The sequence below is a fragment of the Pseudorca crassidens genome, chromosome 13 (genome assembly GCF_039906515.1).
Source record: "Pseudorca crassidens isolate mPseCra1 chromosome 13, mPseCra1.hap1, whole genome shotgun sequence".
NCBI lineage: Eukaryota > Metazoa > Chordata > Mammalia > Artiodactyla > Delphinidae > Pseudorca > Pseudorca crassidens.
The window spans coordinates 92,323,364-92,340,075 of NC_090308.1; positions in this window are offsets into that span (position 1 = coordinate 92,323,364).

Below are 16,712 nucleotides of genomic sequence, written 5' to 3' on the forward strand. Positions count from 1 at the left end.
GTTCCAAGTTCTGGGATCACACCAACAAGTGATAGCAATGCCTCAGCCCATGCCTCGACTCATTTACCTGCAACGTGAGCCAACAGACAGACCAACACTTCAAAGTTATGACAGAAAGTTGAGTAAGTTATACGCTTGGAATTTCATTTATTATTATTAACAAGCACAACTGTAGTGCTTAGACTATAACAAGTACTGTTCTAAGGGCTTACCAAATATTAACTCACTTATTCCTCATAATGGCAACCCTAGAGGTAGGGAATATTCATAATGTTCACTTTTCTGGGGGAAACTGAGGCCCAGAGACGTTGAAGAGCTTGCCTAATGCCACACAGTAAGTAGGTGGCAAAACCCGGGATTAAAACCAGACCGTCTAGACTTTCATCACTTTGCTGTGTCACCGTACTATAAGTTGTGGTTAGGGAAGGAACTAAATTGACAAGACTCTGAACTAAAAGGAGAAGGGAGAAATGAGAAAATGAGTGATCCTAGAAACTAGAGTAGAGTTAGGCTCAGAAATTTCTGGTGATGAGACCCGGAAGAACAAGAACTTGGTTGGAATATTAACTTGGGGTAGTATCTGAATCCATGGAGAAATGGTTTTGTTTTCTGTAAAATTTAGAAAGGTCAGTTGGATGAAGATTAATGAAGACAAAAGTAGAAAGGAAAAGAAAAAGGTGCCTTAAGGGAGACATAACCGCTTCCCTCTACGTACCCACAGGTGGGGTCCTGTGGGAAAGGATGGAGCTCTCTCTACCGGGTTGGTCACCAGGCTGAACAAGGAGAAACATGGCAACCATTGTACTGGTTTTGATGATCTCTCAAAACCAAGGCTTCAGTTTCCAAGAACGACCTACGGTAGCATAACTAGTGTGTGTCACACATGCCACTAAGTGTGTTTCCAGTCACACATTTTAATTGGAGAAATACTTCCTATGAGGTAGGCATCAGTTCCCTATGGCTGCTGTAACAAATGACTACAAATGTGCTTGCTTCTAACAAAACACACTTATTTTCTTATGGTTCTGGAAGACAGAGGTCCAAAACCAGTTTCCCTGGGCTGAAACCAGAAGTCGACAGGGCCATCCATCCTCCTTCTAGAGGCTCTAAGCGAGAATCTGTTTGTTTCCTCGCCAGCATTCCTTCACTTCGGCCACATCAATGCAACCCCAACTTTGTCATCACATTCTCTTTGGAGTACAAATTCCCTCTGCCTCTCTCTTACGAGAACACCAGTGGTTATATTTGGGCCCATCCAGGTAGTCCAGGAGAATCTTCCCATCTGAGAACCATTACTTTCATCCCACTGGCAAAGTGCCTTCTGCCATTTAAGGTGACATCCACAGGTTCTGGAGAGTAGAATGTGGACATTTGGGGGCAATGGTATTATTCAGTCTACTACAAGGTAGATACTATTATCTTTCTCAGATGTAGGAAATGACGTTTAGGGAAGTAGTTTGTCTCAGGTCTACAATTTCCAGAGTAGAGACTTAAATTCTGCCACTGACATTTTAGGACACACCCTAAACAACTTGAATCTGTGTCCTTAACTACTGCATAATCCTTGGTTAAGAGTCACACTTAGGTATCAAGACCCAATTGAATACAACACAAGTACTGTCTCCTCTTTCACTATGTTTGCCTGGTGTACTGATGAATCTTGCCCAGAGCAGAAGAGTTCAGAAAATTGTTATGCAGGTTTACGAAGAGAAAGCATTTACTGTTTGACGTGCCCGGAGTAACGGAAGGCTTTTTCAAATAAAATATGCCACCAAAGAGTCAAGTGTCACAACAGAGGTAACCCCGTGGGAGTCACGAGGAGACTAAAATTATCTCCAATTGTGCAGGAGAGAAAAGTTTCACTGAAGGCAGGTGTAGTTCAGCCAAGCCCTACAGCACAGAAGTAGGAATGTGGGTATGTACGAATGGGAAACACTTTAATGCAGAATGGATGAGAAATATGCATTCGACCTATTCTAAAACAACTGGCTTATTAACTCAGTAAATCGATTTAGTCAGTCAAACTAGCTTTAGCTGATTACTTATCCAGGGAATAGCTGTTTAGAGTAATTTTTGTCATAGAACAGTAAATAAAATGGTTGAACTATAGCTTTAGGCTTGCTAAGTGAAATAGATTGCTCTAGATGATTTTCAAGTGACTTACTTGGTAGTACTCACGAAATTGGGGGTTAACAATTGCTTAAGAAAACAAAGAGAATTGATTTTAAATAAAGTACTTACTGTGTGAACTATCTGTTCAGTAGCTCATGTTAAATGGATGTTTATAATCCCCATTGGACAACCAACTACTTTTTTGCAAATGGCAATGTGAATTGCTCTCGCATAAACTATAGCAATGACCACCTATCTAATTTGTTGTCCAAACCAGAAATCTTCTTCTAACAATACTGGTGTCCTAATAAAAATAAGCACGAAGGGAACACACACTGGGTGTCTCCCGTGTGCCTGTGCATGCATCTATATCTCACTGAAGCCCCATAACAGCCCCCAAGAGAGGGACTCTGAGTGTCCCCATGCTGCTTGTGGAGAAACAGGCACAGGAAGGTTCAATAGTCTATCTACCTAATATCACCCAGAGGGTGGGAGAGCCCGTTTTTAAACCACCTGCCTCCAATTCCAGGTGCCAGGAGCCAGACTCAGCCTACAGCTCTCTTCTGCTCGCCTGGAGGTGAAACAAGGTGTCATGATTAGTCAAATCCCGGTCTTCACTCATCAAGGTAGCTTGAACACCTGCACGTCCTCCAAGTAGCATGTAGCATAAGCAATAAGATGTTTGCCCCGTGATCGTCCAGGAACTTGCAATCAGCTGTGCCTCGTTAGGCTGAGCTGGTTTAGAGTGGAGAGGACCACCGATCTTCCACCTGGGCAAGTGCCTTTTGACCTCCTGCCATCAGAGGGCCAAAACTCCAGCCTGAGAATGTGCTGAGGCCTGTAGCCTAGTTATGCCAGCTCAGAACAATGATGAGCACACGTTTTTCCAATCACCTTTCCTCATGCTCCCCATGCCTCATACTGCCCTGCTTCTTTATTCTTTATCCCACAGATACCCAAAGCCCCTTGCCTTTGGGGAGGCGGATTTGAGACCTATTGTCACGTCACGGCCTCGCTTGGCTGCCCTGTGAATAAACCTCCTCTTTGCTGCAAACCTCAGCATTTCAGTGTTTTGGCTTGCTGCGCCTCAGACAGAATGGTTGGGAGCAGTGGTACAGGACCCTTGCATGTGAGGGAAGCTGGTTCCTAGTAGTCACATTGCGGATGTTTTCTCCTCTCGGGGTGGGGGTGGGGCAGACATCCTGCTCTTCCGGAAAGGGAGAAACACAGGTGCCAAACCCTTGCCCTCAGCGTCACCGTCACCTAGGAGCTTGTTAGAAGCCCAGAATCCAGGCAGAACTACTGCCACCCAGAACTACTGAATACCAGCCTGCATTTAACAAGATCCCCAAGAGAGGCATACCCATATTAAAGTTGGAGAGGCACCAAGCTGTCATCGTCTTCTCCGCAGCTAATGAAAACGAAGCAAAGATTCATCCCGAGCCGACTCTGCCTCAGTCACCTGGATATCCCATGAGCTCATTTAATCCTCCCCAGAACCTGCAAATGAGACTGAGGGTCAGAGTGGTCTAGCACCCAAGGTTCCATAAGAGAACATGACCAAGGCTCACTGGAGCCAAGACTTCCAAAAAAGAAGGCCCCTGAGCACAGCATGGCACCACCGCAACCCAAACCGTGGGCCTGGAGGGTAGACCAGGCTCCCCACGCAGAGTTCACACCATTCGACAGATGCCCACAGCAGACCACAAGGCAATATGAGAAGTAACTTCTGATTGTGGAATCTCTGAACTTTGAGATTGAAAGAAAAAAATCTGTTTTCGGGGGATGGTTAAAACAGTTCTACCAAGGAGTAAAGAGAGGGCATCTCAAGGGTCCTTCTGGACTAAGAATTTAATGCCTACTTATTGAGAAATGCTCCGTGCATTTGCTCAGCCCTACGCCAAGATGAAGTTCTCTGTGCCCTAGAAGCTTAGGTTCTAAAAAGGCCACAGAAATGGGTGAGACCTAAAAAATGCCAGAACAATGCAACGGCCTTAATCAGACTGTCTTTGCTTTGCCTTGCTTACAAGTCACTGACTTTAAACTGAATATGGTGTCATGTCTTTATGTTTCTTGAAGCTTTTTTTTTTCAAAAGATCATATAAAGATTTTCTTCCATGGTAAGACTTTTATACTGTATTTTTCTTAAACTGGACTGTGGCACATTGACCCTCCATCAGATGATTGCTTATAACTCACCTTGCTTTGTTAAGAATACCGCTAGAGGCTTCTATGTCCCTACTAAAGAAAATACATTTTCAGGCCCATTGAAACCAATGAAAATCCAAGATTTCAGAGCACAAGATAATGAAAATTCTCTCTATCCGCGTCTTTTACTGCTTTTAATCTGTTAACAGTCCCTAAGTGTGTCAGATGAAAGGTACTGTCGCGGGAATTGACATCATGAACAGCATTCCATACAGGTAAGTCTTGATTGTTCCAATTTCTCAAAAAGTTGGACATATTTACTGCCTCTATGACATCTCTAGGGTGTGTGGAAGAAATAAAAAAGAGGCCTGTACAATGTATTTCTCCAAATATACACACAAATAGTTTGCACATACAAACAGGGAAACCTTATAAATAACGGATGGGGAGCAAAGGATTGTCGGTAACGGAACTACTCATTTCGAAAGACAACACTGTCACCAAGTGTCCCCTCACCAAAACTGACTGGGAATTTTTAGGGGCCACCAAACCAGAGATGGAGATTTTTAGGCACATTCTTGCCAGAAAAGAGAGCCTAGGGCATAAACCACTCAACTTGTTGGCACGAACGCCAGGGCAACCCAAGCAAGTGGATATACAAGCCTACGTAACGCTTGGAAGTAGGAAGCTTTGGGGGACTACACCTGGGCTGGTACTGGCCTCCCTCCCCAAAGGGACAAGGAGAGCAGAAACCTGGATGGAGTCAAGAGAGAGAACAAAGAAAGGCAAGGCTGGGTATGGAGCAACGTGTGGATCCAGGAGCATGTGTCTCAGAACTGCCGGGGCTCTGCAGACCAGCTGCATCCCCATTCTCCTTGACCCTCATGGGTATAATGAACTCAGGATGGGCGCATCCCGGCTGCCAAGTCACTTCCACCTGTCCATGGAGTTGACAGTTACTTGCTCACAGTGAACCAACCTCTCTGGACCTAACAGCTACTGCAGGAGGCGGTAGTGGAGAACAAGGTGACGACAACGACCAGATGCGAAGGAGGAAGCGACGTTCAGCGGACCGACTGGGTGGACTGATGGTGTGGGGTTAAGTCTGCAGAGCTAAAGGGGCCAGATGTAGAAAAGGGAAGGGGAACCATGAGGATATGGTCAAGCCCCATCGTATGGATATTTCATCCATATGTTGTATGCAAATCCCATTCAATTTGCTCTGAGTGAACAAGAGAGAACTAAATTATCCTTTAAACCATGTCAGTGACTTTATTTACCATCTCATTTGATGAGCTCATAGCCCAGGGGCAGAGGGAAATGGGAGCTGTGAGTCTGCCATCTCTCAGGAAGTCTCAGGCCTCAGAGGCCCCTCAGAGCCAGACTACCTCACCTTTTGCACTTTTCAAGCAACGTTATTCCTAAGTGCGAGTCACCCTCTTCATCAGGTTCTCCAAGAAACAGCAATCTCTCCCAATGAGAGAGGAAAAATGGGCTACTTTGGCTTGCTGAGGCACAGTATGTAGTTCTCCAAAATGGTACCTGCCTGGGGATTTTTCAAGAAAATTAAGCATCAGTGGTGATTTGTTTGTCTTCACATAACGTATGACCCAGTTGTGCTGAGAAATAAGAAAAGGACGAACGAATCAAGGGCGGCTGATCCAAGGAGGCAAGGGGCAACTTCCACAGCCTACGTGGAAAGCTAGAGGGAGGGAACATCCAGCTGGTGGGAGCTGAAGACAGGGGCCAGTCCTCCTTGGGCTCGGGATGCCACCCCCTCTTCCTACATCTTCACGCTCTCCTTCTCTGTTGGCCCCTCCCAGCCATATTAAAGAGCCACAAGGAACTGCTCTCCTCCATTCCATTCTCCTGTCCTCCTATCCACCCCTCCCTTCTTTCCCTTTGCCATCAATTTCTTGACTTGCCCCCCATTTCTCCCCTCCCATCCACACTGCGGTCTGGTTTCTGCCCCCCTACTCTCGTGAAACTGATCTCCTTGAAGCCCCCAATGATTTCTCCGTTGACAAGTCCAGGGCACTACTTCTCAATCCTTATCTTGGTGACCGCCAAGCCGAGTCAGATCTTAAACAACGTCTCTGTCTTGAAAATCTCTTCCCTTGGCTTCCGCGCCACCTTTCCTTTTCTTTCCATGAGACCGATCACAACCAGTGCTGCAGATTCCATCGAATTAAGGAATGCTGTTGCCTACATGTGTGAATGAGCTCAAGTGAGTAAAGTACTGAAGTAGAGGACAGCTAAAGTGAAACGTCTTCATGAATGTCCACGTGGCTGAGCAGCAAGTTAACCTTTCCTACATGTGCTAAAGAAGAAGAGTTGGGTTTGATTTTATTTACTTTTCCCTGGACTGTGTTGAATGACTATCATCTACAAGTTCAGGCTACTTTTGGCTGAGGATTAATGCACTGGGAGAGCTGAGAGAAAACTGAACAATAGAGCTGTCTTTTTCTTGACCAGTTCACCTTAGTTTCCCAAACTCTAAGTCTTTCCCAAATTCTTTCTCCTTTTTATTGTAGTAAAAGGAACATAACACAACATCCACCATTTGGATCATTTTACAATTCACCGTACCATTCAGTGGAATTTACTACTGTCACAGTGTTGTGCAACTATCACCACTGCCTAGCTGCAAAACGTTTTCATCAACCAAGAGGAAACCTACACCCATTTTAAGGAGTCATTCCCTATTTCCCTCTCTTCCAACCCCCTGGCAACCACTAATGTAGAATCTTTTCTGTGTGTATGGATTTGCCACTGCTGGACATTTCATATAAATGGAACCATACGATATGTAGCCTTTCATGCCTGACTCCTTTCACTTAGTTGCATCCATCATGTAGCATGTATCAGAAATCCACTCACTGTTATGGCTGAATCCTTCATACCCTTTGAATACAAAATTAAAAATACGTTGAGAGTGAAGCTCTGTTTGAATGGCGCATCTATTAGGTCAATTCATTGAAAGAAGCTGAAGATGGAGATATTGTTGTGAAATGATAATCGTTGAGAAGCCTCAGCCAATTGGATAACGAAAAGTTTGGGAAATGTTGCAAAAAATTATCTGCTTTACGTTAAAAGCCTATTAAACAAGGATGCAGGAGATTGTCTTTTTCTTGCAGGTAACTTAAATGAGGCAGAAAGAAATAACTGCCCTTTAAAACACATTTTGAAAGGATTCTATTTATTCTTAATAGACGAATGGGAGTACAGGAAGTTCACATCCAATATGGACTCCCTGTCCAAACACTGTTTATCGTTCTAGCCACCACTATCGAATTATATTTCTTGAGAGTAAGGCAGCTCAACTCCTGCATATTACTTTCTAAAATTCATCCATCAAATCCATTAATACAGTGTAAACAAGAGTTGTTCATGTTTAAGTGCACTTCAAATATCAGGTATAAAGAACCCCCAGTAAGAAAAAGAATCCTATATCTCTTGCCAGAATGTGGTCAGCTGTGGGGTGCTCTGCTAGCTGAAAGACACATTCATTATTAAGGGGATATAGGCTGTTTAAGTGGGATGAGAGCCAAAAAATTTTAACTACATATATGTGTGAAGAACAGTGCTAGGTTATCTCATATTCTATATCAGTCAAGGCTCACCATTTTACATACGTGAAAAGCAAAGTTAAAAGTGTATTAGTAGGGCTTCCCTGTTGGCGCGGTGGTTAAGGATCCACCTGCCAGTGCACGGGACACACGTTTGAGCCCTGATGCGGGAAGATCTCACATGCCACGGAGCAACTAAGACCATGTGCCACAACTACTGAGCCTGCGTGCTAGAGCCCGTGAACCACAGCTACTGAAGCCCACGCACCTAGACCCCGTGCTCAGCAACAATGAGAAGCCACCACAATGAGAAGCCCGCGTACTGCAACAAAGAGTGGCCCCCGTTCACCGCAACTAGAGAAAGCCCGCGCACAGCAACGAAGAGCCTAGGCAGCCAAAGATAAATAAATAAATACGTCTATTTTTAAGAAAAGTGTTTTAGTAACTTACTAAAAGGCACGCAACCAGTAAACCTGAGCAAGAATTCAATCCCAAATCTGTCACACTGAAGTTTAAGCTAATACTTGAGATTAATAAAAACAGCACTAAATTAAAAGTTCAGAGATATTTTTTATTTCATACTTTCACTAATGCTCTTTGGAGATAAATCATGTCATTTATATGGGCCTTAGTTTTCACAACTTTAATAGTTGGAAGCTTGACTAGATGATCTGTATGTAGTCTTCCAATTCTAAAATGTTCCACTAATTTGGATTGCTACAATAATTGCCCTTGCAATACATGCATGCTGCCACCAAGTAGCAGTAGAGACTACTAGTTCCTTTTTTACCCCTAGTGGGGGTGCATTTTGACAGCGGACTTATCCGTCAATAGTACAACCTGTTAGTATAACTATCAGATAACAAAATAATCTGGTATTCTTTCCTGTAAAAGAGAAGCTTTACATTGTGTCTGTGAATCGTACCAGAATCACCTGTAGGTTTTTAAATATAGAGGGAGAAAACACTCCAATGAAGCAAGCCAAAGAAACAAGTTTTAAGCAAGGTCAAGTGATGTGTAGACCAGGATTGTTCAATTCCTACCTGTCATGCTGAAGCTTCCAGCTCCTGAATAACAACACATGCTTCCCTTGTCCTAGACAGCCAAGAGTACGTCTCCTCTCTTGGGCATAAGAATCCCTAGAGTTACATATGGGTAGTAAAGAGTGGACCCAGCTGTCATACTCACAATGACCAAATTGTGTTGATCGTACTTTATACCAATACATCGCTCCACGCTGAAGTTGCAATAAATGATATATTTGCTTTCTAGACATAGGAATGAGACGCCTTACTGGATATACTCCAGGAAGGCCAGAGAAGCTGGCTTCTAATCCATACGGAACAATTCACTGGTGAATTTCTTTCAGGATAACCCATGATTTATCTAGAATATCATCTTTACATATCTGGATCCTTCAAACTAGACAAAGGGAAAATACGGGCTTCAAGCCTCAGTTAGAAATATGGAATGGTGCCATGCTGACAACTGGTGGTCCCTGACCTGTATCTTCTGAGATTAGAACACAGTGTGGTGGATGACCAATTCATGCGTTGAACAAAAGAAGACCTCCTACAGGGCAGTGTAGCTGTTCGTCACAGGTATGGCACTTAGGGCTAAGTACCATAAGGACTACAAGAAGAAAAGAAAAACAAGTAACACATGAAGCATATACGATAAGGAGGCACCACAGTCCAGAGCACAAGCTCTGGAATCACACAGGCTTGGATCGAATCCCGGCTAAGCCACTACCATCTATATACCCTGAAGGACAGGCCAAGGTTTAAATGTTCTTTTACCAAATTTCAAAAAAGAAGTGAAGAAAGAACCTATCTGACAGGAAGGGACATTGTGGGCTGCAGCATCCAGTCGGATCAGGGCTCTGCATCTCCTGCTCAGAAACCTTGGCCACCTGGCTCATGGTGATGCTGGCAGCTGAGCAGCCCTGGAGAAGGCGATCCTGTCTCCAGGACTCGCAGAGGAGCTGGGGAGGTCTCCGGACGAGGTGGCCCACACCCTGGTAAGCTCTGGCTGCCTCCTGCCCTCAGGTCTGAGCAGGCTCTGGCCTCTGGGCCCCGTGGTGGGGAAGGCCTGGCCGATACATACGCAGGGCTGAGGGGCCTGCAGAGCCAGTCCCCAGGCAGGGTGAGCTCTGGAGGAGGCTTCCACAGTCCCCAACAGTCTCCGCATGGTGGCCCATCTGGTGCCAAACACCTGCCACCCACAGCCAGTAGTCCCAGCCACTAGAAAGTCCAGAAGGGGCCCCGCTCTTTGCCTTTGGGCCGGGGTTAAGCCAGCAGCTGGGCTTGCATGTGACCCCTGCCTCACCCCCTGCCCCGCCCGCTCTTTCTCTGTGACACCTACAATGGATATGTCACAAAGCCAGGTAGAGCCAGTGCTATAAATTCAGAGGGGTTAGAATCTAGGAAGAGGCTCTCCCACTTTCACTCTCTGCTCTCAGATCAGGCAGGCAGTACCTCTAATATGGAAGCTATGGACACCACACCTCCTTCACACGCTGTCCTCTTCCATTCTGCTCCTGTTTTCCCGAGCACCCCATTTACGGCCCTGGCGGGCATCGATGCTTCAGCAGGAAGCACGTTCGACCCTGAACCTATGGACACCACACCTCCTTCACACGCTGTCATCTTCCATTCTGCTCCTGTTTTCCCCACCACCCCATTTACGGTCCTGGCGGGCATCGGTGCTTCAGCAGGAAGCACGTCAGACCCCGAACCTATGGACACCACACCACCTTCACACGTTGTCATCTTCCATTCTGCTCCTGTTTTCTCCAGCACCCCATTTACGGCTTTGGCGGGCATCGGTGCTTCAGCAGGAAGCACGTCAGACCCCGAACCTATGGACACCACACCTCCTTCACACGCTGTCATCTTCCATTCTGTTCCTGTTTTCCCCAGCACCCCATTTACGGCCCTGGTGGGCATCGGTGCTTCAGCAGGAAGCACGTCAGACCCCGAACCTATGGACACCACACCTCCTTCACACGCTGTCATCTTCTATTCTGCTCCTGTTTTCCCCACCACCCCATTTACGGCCCTGGCGAGCATCGGTGCTTTAGCAGGAAGCATGTCAGACCCCGAACCTATGGACACCACACCACCTTCACACGCTGTCATCTTCCATTCTGCTCCTGTTTTCCCCACCACCCCATTTACGGCCCTGGGGGGCATCGGTGCTTCAGCAGGAAGCACGTCAGACCCCGAACCTATGGACACCACACCTCCTTCACACGCTGTCATCTTCTATTCTGCTCCTGTTTTCTCCAGCAACCCATTTACGCCTTTGGTGGGCATCGGTGCCTCAGCAGTCAGCACCTGAGACCCCAAACCTATGGACACCACACCTCCTTCCCACGCTGTCATCTTCCATCCTGCTCCTCTTTACCCCAGCACCCCATTTACGGCTTAGGCCGCCACTGGTGCTTCACCAGGCAGCACCTCTAACACCAAAGCTATGGACACCACACCTCCTTCCCAGGCTGTCATTTTCCAGTCTGCCCTGTCTCCAATAGAACCGCTACCCATTTCACACCGCTGTTCCAAGTTCTGGGAACACACCACCCAGTGATAGCAATGCCTCAGCCCATGCCTCGACTCATTTACCTGCGACGTGAGCCAACAGATAGACCAACACTTCAAAGTTATGACAGAAAGTTGAGTAAGTTATACGCTTGGAATTTCATTTATTATTATTAACAAGCACAACTGTAGTGCTTAGACTATAACAAGTACTATTCTAAGGGCTTACCAAATATTAACTCACTTATTCCTCATAATGGCAACCCTAGAGGTAGGGAATATTCATAATGTTCACTTTTCTGGGGGAAACTGAGGCCCAGAGACGTTGAAGAGCTTGCCTAATGCTACACAGTAAGTAGGTTGCAAAACCCGGGATTAAAACTAGACTGTCTAGACTTTCCTCACTTTGCTGTGTCACCGTACTATAAGTTGTGGTTAGGGAAGGAACTAAATTGACAAGACTCTGAACTAAAAGGAGAAGGGAGAAATGAGAAAATGAGTGATCCTAGAAACTAGAGTAGAGTTAGGCTCAGAAATTTCTGGTGATGAGACCCAGAAGAACGAGAACTTGGTTGGAATATTAACTTGGGGTAGTATCTGAATCCATGGAGAAATGGTTTTGTTTTCTGTAAAATTTAGAAAGGTCAGTTGGATGAAGATTAATGAAGACAAAAGTAGAAAGGAAAAGAAAAAGGTGCCTTAAGGGAGACATAACCGCTTCCCTCTACGTACCCACAGGTGGGGTCCTGTGGGAAAGGATGGAGCTCTCTCTACCGGGTTGGTCACCAGGCTGAACAAGGAGAAACATGGCAACCATTGTACTGGTTTTGATGATCTCTCAAAACCAAGGCTTCAGTTTCCAAGAACGACCTACGGTAGCATAACTAGTGTGTGTCACACATGCCACTAAGTGTGTTTCCAGTCACACATTTTAATTGGAGAAATACTTCCTATGAGGTAGGCATCAGTTCCCTATGGCTGCTGTAACAAATGACTACAAATGTGCTTGCTTCTAACAAAACACACTTATTTTCTTATGGTTCTGGAAGACAGAGGTCCAAAACCAGTTTCCCTGGGCTGAAACCAGAAGTCGACAGGGCCATCCATCCTCCTTCTAGAGGCTCTAAGCGAGAATCTGTTTGTTTCCTCGCCAGCATTCCTTCACTTTGGCCACATCAATGCAACCCCAACTTCGTCATCACATTCTCTTTGGAGTACAAATTCCCTCTGCCTCTCTCTTACGAGAACACCAGTGGTTATATTTGGGCCCATCCAGGTAGTCCAGGAGAATCTTCCCATCTGAGAACCATTACTTTCATCCCACTGGCAAAGTGCCTTCTGCCATTTAAGGTGACATTCACAGGTTCTGGAGAGTAGAATGTGGACATTTGGGGGCAATGGTATTATTCAGTCTACTACAAGGTAGATACTATTATCTTTCTCAGATGTAGGAAATGACGTTTAGGGAAGTAGTTTGTCTCAGGTCTACAATTTCCAGAGTAGAGACTTAAATTCTGCCACTGACATTTTAGGACACATCCTAAACAACTTGAATCTGTGTCCTTAACTACTGCATAATCCTTGGTTAAGAGTCACACTTAGGTATCAAGACCCAATTGAATACAACACAAGTACTGTCTCCTCTTTCACTATGTTTGCCTGGTGTACTGATGAATCTTGCCCAGAGCAGAAGAGTTCAGAAAATTGTTATGCAGGTTTACGAAGAGAAAGCATTTACTGTTTGACGTGCCCGGAGTAACGGAAGGCTTTTTCAAATAAAATATGCCACCAAATAGTCAAGTGTCACAACAGAGGACTCCCCGTGGGAGTCACGAGGAGACTAAAATTATCTCCAATTGTGCAGGAGAGAAAAGTTTCACTGAAGGCAGGTGTAGTTCAGCCAAGCCCTACAGGACAGAAGTAGGAATGTGGGTATGTACGAATGGGAAACACTTTAATGCAGAATGGATGAGAAATATGCATTCGATCTATTCTAAAACAACTGGCTTATTAACTCAGTAAATCGATTTAGTCAGTCAAACTAGCTTTAGCTGATTACTTATCCAGGGAATAGCTGTTTAGAGTAATTTTTGTCATAGAACAGTAAATAAAATGGTTGAACTATAGCTTTAGGCTTGCTAAGTGAAATAGATTGCTCTAGATGATTTTCAAGTGACTTACTTGGTAGTACTCACGAAATTGGGGGTTAACAATTGCTTAAGAAAACAAAGAGAATTGATTTTAAATAAAGTACTTACTGTGTGAACTATCTGTTCAGTAGCTCATGTTAAATGGATGTTTATAATCCCCATTGGACAACCAACTACTTTTTTGCAAATGGCAATGTGAATTGCTCTCGCATAAACTATAGCAATGACCACCTATCTAATTTGTTGTCCAAACCAGAAATCTTCTAACAATACTGGTGTCCTAATAAAAATAAGCACGAAGGGAACACACACTGGGTGTCTCCCGTGTGCCTGTGCATGCATCTATATCTCACTGAAGCCCCATAACAGCCCCCAAGAGAGGGACTCTGAGTGTCCCCATGCTGCTTGTGGAGAAACAGGCACAGAAAGGTTCAATAGTCTATCTACTTAATATCACACAGAGGGTGGGAGAGCCCGTTTTTAAACCACCTGCCTCCAATTCCAGGTGCCAGGAGCCAGACTCAGCCTACAGCTCTCTTCTGCTCGCCTGGAGGTGAAACAAGGTGTCATGATTAGTCAAATCCCTGTCTTCACTCATCAAGGTAGCTTGAACACCTGCACGTCCTCCAAGTAGCATGTAGCATAAGCAATAAGATGTTTGCCCCGTGATCGTCCAGGAACTTGCAATCAGCTGTGCCTCGTTAGGCTGAGCTGGTTTAGAGTGGAGAGGACCACCGATCTTCCACCTGGGCAAGTGCCTTTTGACCTCCTGCCATCAGAGGGCCAAAACTCCAGCCTGAGAATGTGCTGAGGCCTGTAGCCTAGTTATGCCAGCTCAGAACAATGATGAGCACACGTTTTTCCAATCACCTTTCCTCATGCTCCCCATGCCTCATACTGCCCTGCTTCTTTATTCTTTATCCCACAGATACCCAAAGCCCCTTGCCTTTGGGGAGGCGGATTTGAGACCTATTGTCACGTCACGTCCTCGCTTGGCTGCCCTGTGAATAAACCTCCTCTTTGCTGCAAACCTCAGCATTTCAGTGTTTTGGCTTGCTGCGCCTCAGACAGAATGGTTGGGAGCAGTGGTACAGGACCCTTGCATGTGAGGGAAGCTGGTTCCTAGTAGTCACATTGCGGATGTTTTCTCTTCTCGGGGTGGGGGTGGGGCAGACATCCTGCTCTTCCGGAAAGGGAGAAACACAGGTGCCAAGCCCTTGCCCTCAGCGTCACCGTCACCTAGGAGCTTGTTAGAAGCCCAGAATCCAGGCCCCACCCAGAACTACTGAATACCAGCCTGCATTTAACAAGATCCCCAAGAGAGGCATACCCATATTAAAGTTGGAGAGGCACCAAGCTGTCATCGTCTTCTCCGCAGCTAATGAAAACGAAGCAAAGATTCATCCCGAGCCGACTCTGCCTCAGTCAGCTGGATATCCCATGAGCTCATTTAATCCTCCCCAGAACCTGCAAATGAGACTGAGGGTCAGAGTGGTCTAGCACCCAAGGTTCCATAAGAGAACATGACCAAGGCTCACTGGAGCCAAGACTTCCAAAAAAGAAGGTCCCTGAGCACAGCATGGCACCACCGCAGCCCAAACCGTGGGCCTGGAGGGTAGACCAGGCTCCCCACGCAGAGTTCACACCATTCGACAGATGCCCACAGCAGACCACAAGGCAATATGAGAAGTAACTTCTGATTGTGGAATCTCTGAACTTTGAGATTGAAAGAAAAAAATCTGTTTTCGGGGGATGGTTAAAACAGTTCTACCAAGGAGTAAAGAGAGGGCATCTCAAGGGTCCTTCTGGACTAAGAATTTAATGCCTACTTATTGAGAAATGCTCCGTGCATTTGCTCAGCCCTACGCCAAGATGAAGTTCTCTGTGCCCTAGAAGCTTAGGTTCTAAAAAGGCCACAGAAATGGGTGAGACCTAAAAAATGCCAGAACAATGCAACGGCCTTAATCAGACTGTCTTTGCTTTGCCTTGCTTACAAGTCACTGACTTTAAACTGAATATGGTGTCATGTCTTTATGTTTCTTGAAGCTTTTTTTTTTCAAAAGATCATATAAAGATTTTCTTCCATGGTAAGACTTTTATATTGTATTTTTCTTAAACTGGACTGTGGCACATTGACCCTCCATCAGATGATTGCTTATAACTCACCTTGCTTTGTTAAGAATACCGCTAGAGGCTTCTATGTCCCTACTAAAGAAAATACATTTTCAGGCCCATTGAAACCAATGAAAATCCAAGATTTCAGAGCACAAGATAATGAAAATTCTCTCTATCCGCGTCTTTTACTGCTTTTAATCTGTTAACAGTCCCTAAGTGTGTCAGATGAAAGGTACTGTCGCGGGAATTGACATCATGAACAGCATTCCATACAGGTAAGTCTTGATTGTTCCAATTTCTCAAAAAGTTGGACATATTTACTGCCTCTATGACATCTCTAGGGTGTGTGGAAGAAATAAAAAAGAGGCCTGTACAATGTATTTCTCCAAATATACACACAAATAGTTTGCACATACAAACAGGGAAACCTTATAAATAACGTATGGGGAGCAAAGTATTGTCGGTAACGGAACTACTCATTTCGAAAGACAACACTGTCACCAAGTGTCCCCTCACCAAAACTGACTGGGAATTTTTAGGGGCCACCAAACCAGAGATGGAGATTTTTAGGCACATTCTTGCCAGAAAAGAGAGCCTAGGGCATAAACCACTCAACTTGTTGGCACGAACGCCAGGGCAACCCAAGCAAGTGGATATACAAGCCTACGTAACGCTTGGAAGTAGGAAGCTTTGGGGGACTACACCTGGGCTGGTACTGGCCTCCCTCCCCAAAGGGACAAGGAGAGCAGAAACCTGGATGGAGTCAAGAGAGAGAACAAAGAAAGGCAAGGCTGGGTATGGAGCAACGTGTGGATCCAGGAGCATGTGTCTCAGAACTGCCGGGGCTCTGCAGACCAGCTGCATCCCCATTCTCCTTGACCCTCATGGGTATAATGAACTCAGGATGGGCGCATCCCGGCTGCCAAGTCACTTCCACCTGTCCATGGAGTTGACAGTTACTTGCTCACAGTGAACCAACCTCTCTGGACCTAACAGCTACTGCAGGAGGCGGTAGTGGAGAACAAGGTGACGACAACGACCAGATGCGAAGGAGGAAGCGACGTTCAGCGGACCGA